Source organism: Podarcis bocagei (assembly GCF_964188305.1).
Source record: "Podarcis bocagei genome assembly, chromosome: 14".
Classification (NCBI taxonomy): Eukaryota; Metazoa; Chordata; class Lepidosauria; order Squamata; family Lacertidae; genus Podarcis; species Podarcis bocagei.
The window spans coordinates 32,527,167-32,538,853 of NC_138139.1; the positions used below are offsets into that span (position 1 = coordinate 32,527,167).

The window sequence follows — 11,687 nt, forward strand, 5'->3', positions numbered from 1 at the left end:
TCCTGGGTTTCAGGTGGCGAGGCAGGAGGGTCTGTCCCAATACTACCAGGAGATGTCAAGGAATGGACCTGGGACCTTCTGCATGGAAAGCAGTAGCTATGCTTCTTCCCCTAAAAAGAAAGTAAGTTTCTAGTCCTCATGGTTCTGAATAAAGGGCTAATTTAAATAGGAACATAGAAATCTCCGACTTGTATTTAATCAGGTCACTGATCCATCTTTTTGAGTGCTCTGTAAACGTAAGGTAAAGGTAAAGGACCCCTGGACGGTTAAGTCCAGTCAAAGGCAACTATGGAATTGTGGCGCTCATCTCACTTTCAGGCCAAGAGAACCTGTGTTTGTCCACAGACAGCTTTCCAGGTTATGTGGCCAGCAGGACTAAACCACTTCTGGCACAACAGAACACTGTGATGGAAACCAGAGTGCATTTACCTTCCTGCTGCAGTGGTACCTATTTATCTACTTGCACTAGCATGCTTTCGAACTCCTAGGTTGGCAGGAGCTGGGACAGAGCAACAGAAGCTCACCCGTCACGGGAATTTGAACCGCTGACCTTCTGATCAGCAAGCCTGAGAGGCTCAGTGGTTTAGACTACAGCGCCACTCCTGTCCCAATACGTACTGTACTGTGTACAGTGACTTGGAAAGTATAGTTGTTTAATTGCACACTAAAATGGAAAATGCCTGTAAGTATATTAGACATTTATTGCTGAAAGGGTTTAACACTGGAAAATTCCACTGGGCCATACTGAAGTTCTCTAAGCTTCTGAGTTAATGGTTAACATTTGATGCTCTCTGCTAGCACTCGTGTGAGTGTTTAACCTTAGTTCACATGAGGCTATTCCATTGCAAATCTCCTTCTTGAATGGAGTTGCCTGTTAGTCTTTCTTGGACGCCACAGAGACAACAAAAGATGTGATAATAAAGCCTTTCCAGGAGCTGCATAGCCTTAGGCTGAATGCAGGCTAATGCAAGCTATGGAAGAGACAGATTAGATTTTTACCCTGATCCTAATTATGTTATATATATTTTAAGAAAAGCTTACGCTTGAATAAGCATATGCTTTATGGCATTATCTGGATGTATGACTGATGTTTTCATACCTGTTTTGAAGAAGTCCTGGTTAGCAATGCGTTGAATTATAATTATGGGTCTGGAACATTTTTATTCCAAAAGGAGCCAGTCTTTATGCAGCCAATTGCTTCATGATGCACAATATTAATATCTGCAATATGACTGGCAGTAGCTGTCCAGGGTTTCAGACTAGGGTTGCACCGAGCCCTACCTGGAGATGCCAGGGAATGGATCTGGGACCTTCTGCATGCAAAGCAGGTGTTCTCCCACACTTCTAGTGAGCAATGGCCCTTCTCCCACTTCAGCCCAATGTTTGAAAGGTGTGTGTGCATGGATGGGGTGGCAGGGCCCCCTCTACTTCCCCCCAGTGCTCACCCACCCTATGGTTTCCTGTGGCCACAGCAAAAAGGAGAGGGAAGTTCAGATGACCCATTGCCACCAGTAATCCCAGGGATTCCAGTACACAGAACACTGCCCATCCTTTGATTGATCTTTAAACCCACAACTTGCAACACCATGAATATTTGATGCAAATATGATAAATGAATTGCTTTGACTCATGGGAAGCGATTTGTAAATGAAACAAAATTGTTATGGAATAAATAATAAATGGCTGGCACAAGCACGGCAGCGTTTCATTTCATATTTATACCGCTCACTTTCATTTCCCCAAAGAAACCTAGAAAAGTTAATGGGAAAAGAAAATAAAGACAGCAATTTAGTTATACAATGTATCATATTTATGCGTGCATTTCATTTTCCTATAGCATGACAGCATACATTTAAAGCACGTTCCTTCCCCCAAGAAATCGTGGGAATTATAGTTTACCACTACTACAATCCCCATCACCCTTACACTAGAGTTGTCAAGATTCTTTGGGGGAAGCAATGTGCTTTAAATGTGCTTTAAATGTACGGTGTGTATGTGTCCACAGAAAATCTAAAAGTATAACATGTGGAATTGGCTTTCTTGCATTGGCTCACATCAATGACTGGGGCTGATGGGAATTGTAGTCCAAAATTCCTAGAGGGCACCAGGTTGGCAAAAGCTGCTTTAGCTTGACAAAGGGAAGAGATATTCCTTGGAGTTCAATAAATGCCTTTTTTCATGACATACTTATGAATGTTCCCTTGGTCTGGAATTGCGTTTTATCTCTGAGCTGCAGCGTGGAGATGAGGAATAAATCTCTAGGGTGCCTGCCTCCGCCCCTGTTCCCACTGCCCCACACCAGAACAGACCCTTACTCAGCAAGAGCCAAAAAGGGGTGATTCAGCATCTGAGATAAGAGTTGACACATCAGAGGGGGACCTCCCCATGGAGAGATCCAGGCTTTCAGGCCCCTCTGCTGCATAATTCCCACTTGCTCTCTACTAACAGCTTTGTGTAAATGCTACGTTGCCTGACACATGCCTTGTTTAAAGGAAATGAGCCAGAAATGCTGGCAGAGCAGGCCAGGAGATGATGGTGGGTGGTTTTCTGCCTCTTAAAAATGCTATTGTCATAGAGTTCAGAAAAGCTGCATAAAGTCATCACTTCCTTTTCACAAACGCCACCCATTTGGATGTGAAGACATAATTGCGTTGGAAATGGATGAATGAGGGGCTTGCTTGTTCCTTAACCTTCAAACATTGTTTCTTTTAATACATCTTCAGGTCACCTGTGCCTTCTTCAGAAGAGTAGTTATGTCAAGCTCATGGTGTCCAAACCTTTTGGTGATAAATTGTAATTATTAGGTGTTTCTAGAAATTTTCCTCTTCCTCAGGGCTATTGCCAGACAAAATACATTCTTAACCTTTATATTAAGGGTGCTGATGGTCCTCATTAAAAATAAAAAATAAAAAGTCCTCCAGCTCATCTTGGTCTGTGTGTTGACTTCTAAGAGCCTTGCCAAGATTATTCTGACAACTTGTGGTTCCTTCAAATGTCTGGTTCCTTTAGCGTTCTGATTTGCTTGCCCAAAGTTTATGCAATGGTTAGACTGTATCAGGCCTTTATGGAGCATTTGTTCTGATTTTATTGTGAGACAATTATTCTGCATTCATTCTGATTTGCTTGTAAGGTGTTTACCAGTCCTCTTGTTAAGTCATTCATTTACCCCACACACTTTTAAATATGTTTCTCTGCCCCTTTCAAACTACAAAAGTCTGGTTTGGTGTGTTTTTTTAAAGTGGATTGTTGGGTTTTTTTAAAGGAGACAGAGCACTTGGATCCACTTCAAGTTCTGGTATTTATTTTTTGCTTGTTATCCAAAGGTCTCCAAGCAACTTAAAGGTAAAGGGACCCCTGACCATTAGGTCCAGTCATGGCTGACTCTGGGTTGCGGCGCTCATCTTGCTTTACTGGCCGAGGAAGCCGGCGTACAGTTTCCGGGTCATGTGGCCAGCATGACTAAGCCGCTTCTGGCGAACCAGAGCAACACATGGAAACGCCATTTACCTTCCCGCCGGAGCAGTACCTATTTATCTACTTGCACTTTGACATGCTTTCGAACTGCTAGGTGGGCAGGAGCTGGGACCGAGCAATGGGAGCTCACCCCATTGCAGGGATTTGAACTGCCGACCTTCTGATCGGCAAGTCCTAGGCTCTGTGGTTTAACCCACAGCGCCACCCATGTCCCTTATCCAAGCAACTTACAACACTATTAAAAGAAGTCACACAAAACACCTCTAACTGATACAAGCAGCAACAACAACTGAACTCCCCTTCACAACCAAAGGACGCTTTGGTTTGACATACTCGGGCAAAATACTGACAGTATGGAGGAAATATTGACTGTTCTCAAATATTGGCTGATCTATTCTAAGGGAAAGATTTAATTGCCTTCTTTCCACTTTGGGGATATATTTCTTACAATGAACAGCTCTTTCCCTGTGAGGACAGAACAACAGATACACTAATTCATGTTCTTTCTGCATGCACCTTTTCAGAGATGAGCAAAAGGGATAATCTGCTCCCGTTTTACTAAAATACCCATGAAATTACAGTGGTACCTCGGGTTACATACGCTTCAGGTTACAGACTCCGCTAACCCAGAAATAGTACCTCGGGTTAAGAACTTTGCTTCAGGATGAGAACAGAAATCCTGCAGCGGCGGCACGGCAGCAGCAGGAGGCCCCATTAGCTAAAGTGGTGCTTCAGATTAAGAACAGTTTCAGGTTAAGAACGGACCTCCGGAATGAATTAAGTACTTAACCCGAGGTACCACTGTATTAATTGCTGTCCCTACTTATTAGCCAATATGAGTAAAGCAACAATGAAAACAATAGGTTCCCCCCTTTTTGCTGCAAAGTTTTATAAAGTATGCCGTCAGCTTTATTTTTTATATATTTATTAATTGTATTATTACAGTTACCTTTCCTCCAAGGAGCTCAAGGTGGCATATATGGGTCCCCTACCTCTCCACAACAACCCTGTGAGGTAGGTTAGGTTGAGACACTCTAACTGACCCAAGGTCACCCACTGAACTTCATAACCAAGTAGGGATTCAAACCCTGGTCTCCCAGGTCCCAGTTAAACCCTCTCTATATGCAGGATATAGCTTAGCTTGTTTTATATTAAAAATCACACATATCACTTTGGTGTTTTATCTTGTTTTTATGCGGCCACCTCATAAAAAAATGTGATTCACTGATTGAGAAAACTAGGTGGTAAGAGGAAGGAAATTGGATTTTCTGGAGGCGGGCATGGCTGCTCAGGAGCACTCATGTTAAGCAGTGAGGAAGTGCGCTGCAACACTCGGTTGCGGTTCCCACTTGTACATAATTGCAACTCGCTGATTTCCTCTCCTCACCCCACTCCCCACTCAATGCTTCTTAGAAAGGGCTATAGAGACACACATCCCCCAGGTTATGAATGAAGAATGAAGTGAGTCAGCCCTCAAAGAGGAAGGCACAGGAAAATCCTATTTGGCTTTTAAACTGTGAACAACACCAAGTCTAAATTTGGGGTGATTCATTCAGGCAGTCGGTATAACAAAGCCATTTTCTACAACCACTTCGATGGCTTGGGGGAATGAGAGGGAAGGAGGGAAAGAGATTAGCTATCATCAGACATAGGCTTCTCCTGCGATGTTCTTTCCAGGCTACCTGCCACGCTACTTTCTGCCCCTCCTTCACATCTCTCCTCAAACCATAGTTGCCAGAAGGAATAAACAAATCAAAAAGTGAAATGCTTCTATAGCCCCCATTCACAAAACACACCAGCTGGGCCTTTCTCAGCACTGCTGCTAGGGAGTCAGCCAGCTGACTCGCTGCACTGAACACAGGCTGATCAGTCAGTCAATTTCCTTCATTCTAAAGATGCTGCAGAATTGTCCACCCTTGAAGGAGACTGCCTGCTGCTTCTCTGTATGAGTCGCTGCTTTGCCTTTGCCTTCTTCCAGTCAGTTAGCACTGCAGGTAGGTAACATTGACCTGTCCTTGCATGGATTGCAGCAGTCACTCATTGCCAAAGCAGAGAGGCTGAAGAATTGCCTGATTCCAGAGGAGGGTGCCTGTTGCACTTCGGCGTGAGTCGCTGCCCTTGGCCTTGCATCCTTCTGGACAAAAGGGAAGTCCAGATCAGAAGCCTGTGCAGAAACCAAAGGGAGGGTGGAGCAAGGTCCTCTGAGGGCAGGTACCGTATTTTTCGCTCTATAGGACGCACTGGACCATAGGAGGGGGAGAACAGGGGAAAAAATTCTTGTTCTTTCCTTCACCCCGCTGCCCTGCAGAGGCTTTGCGCAGCCATCCCAAAGCTAGAACAGCTTCGGGCTGCTATCCACAAGCCTTCGGAGCCCGGCGGGAATTCCCACCGTGCTCAGAAGGCTTGCGGATGGCTGCCTGAAGCCTGGCGAGCGCAGCGGGAGTTGGCACTGTGCTTGCCAGGCTTCAGGCTGCAGCCTGCTATCCACAAGCCTTGGGAGCTCGGCGGGAACTCCTGCCGTGCTCAGAAGGCTTGTGGATGGCTGCCTGAAGCCCAGGGTGCGCAGCGAAAGTTGGCACTGTGCTTGCCGGGCTTCAGGCTGCAGGCTGCTGTCCGCAAGCCTTCAGAGCGCTCCAAAGGCTTGCGAATAGCTTCCTGAAGCCTGCATTTGTTCCATAGGATGCACACACGTTTCCCCTTCATTTTTGGAGGGGGGAAAGTGCGTCCTATAGAGCAAAAAATACAGTAATTCTTAATCTTTTACACTCTAAAAGTAGTAAACTGGGGTTGGGGGTGGGGTGGAGATGTAAGATAAAAGTGTATCCCTGTTTTAATGTAGAAAAGGTGTGCCTTGGTTATCTGGAATATGGGAAATCTAGAGCAGCATTTGTCAGCTTTTAGAAAACATAATTTGCTTAAAAACAAGCAATCATATTTTGCATACCAAAAAGCCTGAAACTAGCCTTTCTTACTGGCACCAATAGTTGCTACTATCAAAATATACCATCAGGAAGTGCTGCTTGTTACAAAGTGACAGCCTACTCCATTGATATCAAATGGATACATAATTAAGGATAGAACAAAAACACAGCTTGTAGATATGTAAGCAAAGGTAATCTTTATAATTCAAATACAAATTGCATTTGGAAACGTTTTTAAGAAGAGATTTGTACCTGCCTTTCAGGTAAGATCTTATCTGAAAATTCTGGCAGCCACAAAGACACATTGCCAGCAAGAAATCTGGATCTAGCTACAGTGAGTTTTCCTGTGTTAAATCTGCTGCAGCAAAAACAAGCAAGGGGTGTGTCCAATACTGGTTGTACTCAGAGTAGCCCCATTCCATTTTTCATTTTCATTTTTTACTCTTAGTAAAACTTGCTCCAATACAACCCAGAAAGTCTTGTGGTATCTGAAAGCAGGGGTGTGGGGGAGCACTGAATGTTGCTGTTGCTCGCCACCCCAATCCCCGAGTGGTGAAAGATTCCAGGAAATAAAAAGATTCCAGGGAATCAGAGGGCCTTCTGGCGGTTCCCTCACTGCGAGAAGCCAAGTTACAGGGAACCAGGCAGAGGGCCTTCTCGGTAGTGGCGCCCTCCCACTAGATGTCAAAGAGAACAACAACTACCAGACTTTTAGAAGACACCTGAAGGCAGCCCTGTTTAGGGAAGTTTTTAATGTTTGATGTATTACAGTATTTTAATTTTTTGGGAAGCCGCCCAGAGTGCCTGGGGAAGCCCAGCCAGATGGGCGGGGTATAAATAATAAAACTATTATTATTAATAATAATAATAAACTGTAGGCCACAGCCCTCACTGTAGGCTTTGCCAGCTTGGGGCCCTCCAGATCTTTTGGACTACGATTCCCATCAGTGCTAACCAGCATGCACTGGCTGTGGCTGATGGGAATCATAGTCCAAAACATCTGGAGGGCCCTAGGTTGGCAAAGCCTGCCTTACTGAGACAGCATACAGGCACCGAGTCAGTGTCTAGTGGGAGGTGGTGGCCGTCTGTAGTTCGGCTCAATTTGCTTGTTGGAGTGTCTGAGACAAATAGCATTGCTTTTGTGTGTGTATGTGTGTGTAGCTTCATTATGATGGCATATTTACAATGCCCCGTTCGGCAGGATACATCACTCGAGTCCCTGCGCAGTTTCACAGACAAGTGACACTTAAGATGGCCCATTATAGTCAGCCGCTGCCGTCTCATTTTGCACTAATTGCTTTCCCAAATTGGATGGGCGCTTCTCTGACATGGAAAACAGTGGCAGAAGTATCATTAATCTGGGACAGAGGCTGGGGGCAGGGGAGGGAAGGGGTAATTGCTAGCATGGAGTGCTTTATGCAGTAATTACAACTCTCATGCAGCCAGTCATTCCTAATCACCTCTCCGCCCCCTAACACTTTCCTTTACACTCCAGTTGCCCCACGCTCGGAGCCCTGTATGCCTGCGAGCCTCTGAAAGCATTTTCAAAATGGGCAAATATTATTCTGCATTTTGAAACGGTTTTTGAGGTGCTAAAACAATTCCACTTTGCACTGCTCATGGTTCTTAATGCGGTAATTTATTGGTTTTCACTGACTTGTTGTTGTTGTTGGTTTTCGGGGTGTGTCTGGATGAGGCCCTGAGGCCCTTCCCGTTCTTGAGGTCCTGCACCCAGTGAAGGTTAGAACCTGACAAAGGAAGTGGCTGAATTAGTCAGATAAGCTTCTCTGTAGGACAATGGCCTTAGCTACCCACTGAAGTGTCCTCATTGGCATCCCAAAAGAAAGAGCTAAATTGCAAGAGCTACAAATAAGTGGTGGGGCCCTCCAGGCTTACGGGTGGGCCTTTTTTCCATCACCACCCCTCCTAGCTGCTAGGTAGGAAAACAACGGGAGAATGTGTGTGAGCTGAGTTTTGTAACCAAGCTGGAACAGGGACAGAGAGATGTGTTCACTCTGTGCTAGATCCCAAGCTGTGACTAATGAAGAAGCAAGATCAGTTGGGATCTTATTGCTGTGACACCCTCCATCTTATGCTCAGGTTGTCTATATGTGTAAGTAAACCCGTATATCCTAAAGACTCCGCAATCTCTGCTGACCTTCATTCCAAGGAAACCAAACCCGGTATAAGCTCCTAGAATTTCTGGAATCACACTGCTCAGAGACTGAGGTGGCGTGTAACATCATAATTATCACATTATTAATTACCCATCCTTTGCCCTAAGGTTCCAGTTTACAACAATTAAAACACAGTATTAAAATCAGTTCAAAGCAACCTACAATCATAGAATACAAAAAATATATACATCTAAAAATAGAATCTAAAAATATACATCTCTTTCAGATATTTGGGTATTTTAAGCCTTCAAACACTAATGTGAGCATTGTGAATTAGGCCTGGAAATGAACTGGCAACCAAGAGGTAGCTATTTGAGGAGCAGATGTACTGTAGAGGGTTTTCACATAAAACTCGTAACAATGCACCTGAGCCTGAATTTTAAAATTTCCTCCTCCCTCACAATCCATTTTCTTTTTGTGCTGTGTCTTTTTAGGTTGTAAACCTACAGGCAGAGACTGACTTTTTTTAAAGCTGCTCTGCAAGCCTTTTATAGCTGAAGAGCAGGATAATAAATAAATAATAAACACATTCTCATAAGTCTATTGGGCAGAGTAAGCTGAAAGGTGGTGATATCTGCACGGCTGAGAAAGGATTTGAAACTAGAACTCTTTGACTTTGGACAGCACCCTTTAGGACTAAAATAATAGAATTCATTTTTAAAAAATACTGCTTAATGTAATAAAACATACAAACCATAAAAATGCAACAGTCAGTAAAATTTCCTAAGGTACCAGGTTCAATCCTCTGGCAGAATTTCCAGATAGTGCTGTGAATGTTGCCTACCTGAAACCCTGCAGAACTGCTGCCAGTCTGTGCAGACAATGCTGGTCTAGATATAGACCAATGATCTGGCTTAGCAAAAGGCAACTTCCTCTGTTCCTATTATTAAAATGAGACAAAAAATGAAATGCAAACAAATTTATAGTGATGCTGCTGCTTATTATGCCACACTAGCTGAAATGATTGAAATGCCCTAAAGCAGAATTTGTACAGGAAAAATGAGGACACAATCTCATACGTGTACATTTCATGTCATGACACACCCCAAACGATGATGCAACTTTATACCAGGCCTGAGGCTAATGTGGAATAAAAATAAACTTTGGACTAGCACAAATGTCCTCTACAAAATGGCAGTTCAAACCCAGGCCTAGTAATGTATAACCATCCTTTCTTTCAACTTGCTCAAACTTTACAGATGATTTGTTCTTATTCTTATTTGGAAAAATAATATTTTTGCCTTTACTCCCAGACAATATCCCATTTAATCCTCAGAACAACTCTGTGAGAAATAGGCTAGGCAGTTAAGTAGTGACTGTTTCAAGGTCACCCAGTGAGTTTCATGGACAAGCATGGATTTGAACCCAAGTCCCACTGCAACATTCTAACCAGTGCAATACATTGGTAAACCTTGATAACCATTTTTAAAAAAATAATATTTATTATTTTTCCAACAGTTTAAACAGAACACTACAAAAAAAAACATAAAAAGGACAATACAATACAAAAACACTACAAAACACTAACACATAAAACTAACAAAACAAAAACAAAACCCATTTAAAACACATCAAACAATTTCATTATCTTATCTTTCATTCACTTGTTTCCACGACCTCCTCACACCTCTCTTTTTGTATTCCCCTTCTGTTAATTGTTTCAGCAATTCCTTTCCATCTTCCTCTGTTTTCTATCCTATAATTATCTTAACACATTCTAACCTTATTTTCCCCTTTAATACTCTATTAATCTATTTATACTTAATTTCTGATAACATTTCTACTAAAGCCATATAACTTCATTCCAACATTTTTCTAACATTCATTAATTTCTTGATAACCATTTTTGATCAATTTAACTGCCACGACCTTTTCCCAAAGGCTCTTGGGAAATGTAGCTTTAAGTGAGTGTGCCCTGCAGATTTCTCTGTTAAATAGCCATACCTTCCTCTCATCAAACTACCGTTCCCACAGTTCCTTGGGAGGAGAAAATGGCCGCAAAACGAATCGTAGTCTGTGGAGCAAATACAGTTGAGTGCCTGACGGGGGCGTTCTACAATATTTTGATATAGCTGCCGGCCTGAATATGCAGCTCTATGGGTGGGGACGCTCTAGACTAGAAAGAAAGAGAAAAAGCTCACCGCGCTAGAGCGTCATTTTAGGAGGACATGGTGCATGAATTATAGAGATAAGAAATAGGGACTAATCCATCTATTGAGAACTTCCTGGTTTGCACTGAAAGACATTTCAAAATTTCCAATGGAAGGTTGTCCAATGTTTAATTCAATGTTAAAATTATGATTCTAGTGTTCCCGTGTTTACTCTCAAAAAAGATAGCGGCCAAGATGGGTGTAGGCCTTAATTTTTAAAACGACCTGCTAACCAGATCAAATGCAAATGCCAATATTGTGTGTTATCCCCATTTTGCTGCTTGGGGGAACCCCGCAGTGCAGGCTCCTTCCATCAGCTGGAAGGAGAGAAGAGAAGGGATGCAGGATGGTTCCAAGGAGGCAGCTGAAAGGCCAGCAATTTGGGGGCCCTGCCTCTCATTGAACTGTTCCACCCCAGCTAACCATTAGAATAAGTTGCAACTAAGGACTTGTACCTGAGTTTTATGTTTCTCCTCCTTCCTCCCAATCAGTTTTCCTTTTGTGCCGCGTCTTTTTAAGAGCATATACCTGAGAGCAGGGACTCTGGCAGCTTCTTTTGACCAAAGACCTGACAAAAAAAATATTTATGTAAATAAGCGCAGAACGGGCCTTTTAAATTTTGTGCATGTGTTTTCAAGGCCAGAATTAGAAAATTTCCAGAAGGAATTAGAAAGAAGAGCATCCGCTCCAGTCTTATTAGTTACCATAGCTGTCAACTTATCCCTTTTCTTGCGAGGAATCCTATTCGGAATAAGGGAATTTCCCTTAAAAAGGGGGGAACGTTGACAAACCGCTGTCCAGTTGCACCTGTGCTGAAACGTTTTATCCATTGGTTCCTATGGGACGCTCGCAGTTCCGCCCCCCACCCCGGGAAAAAGGGAAGCGGGGAAGATAAACTTAGAAACGCGGCATTCGCTACCCGTGTGTCAGTCTAGACATTAAGTCTATGCGACGCAGGAAGCGGC

At 43.4% G+C, this 11,687-nt stretch overlaps 1 long non-coding RNA gene across 1 annotated transcript; it reads right to left on the reverse strand.

Moving 5' to 3' along the window:
- Positions 1-1,072: 1,072 nt before the first annotated feature.
- LOC308573726 lies at positions 1,073-11,646 on the reverse strand. The gene is made up of 3 exons (XR_014002161.1): positions 11,514-11,646; positions 11,178-11,290; positions 1,073-5,638 (listed from the first exon to the last, which is right to left on the reverse strand). It is a non-coding gene; the product is annotated as an uncharacterized lncRNA (long non-coding RNA).
- Between the last annotated feature and the right edge of the window lie 41 nt (positions 11,647-11,687).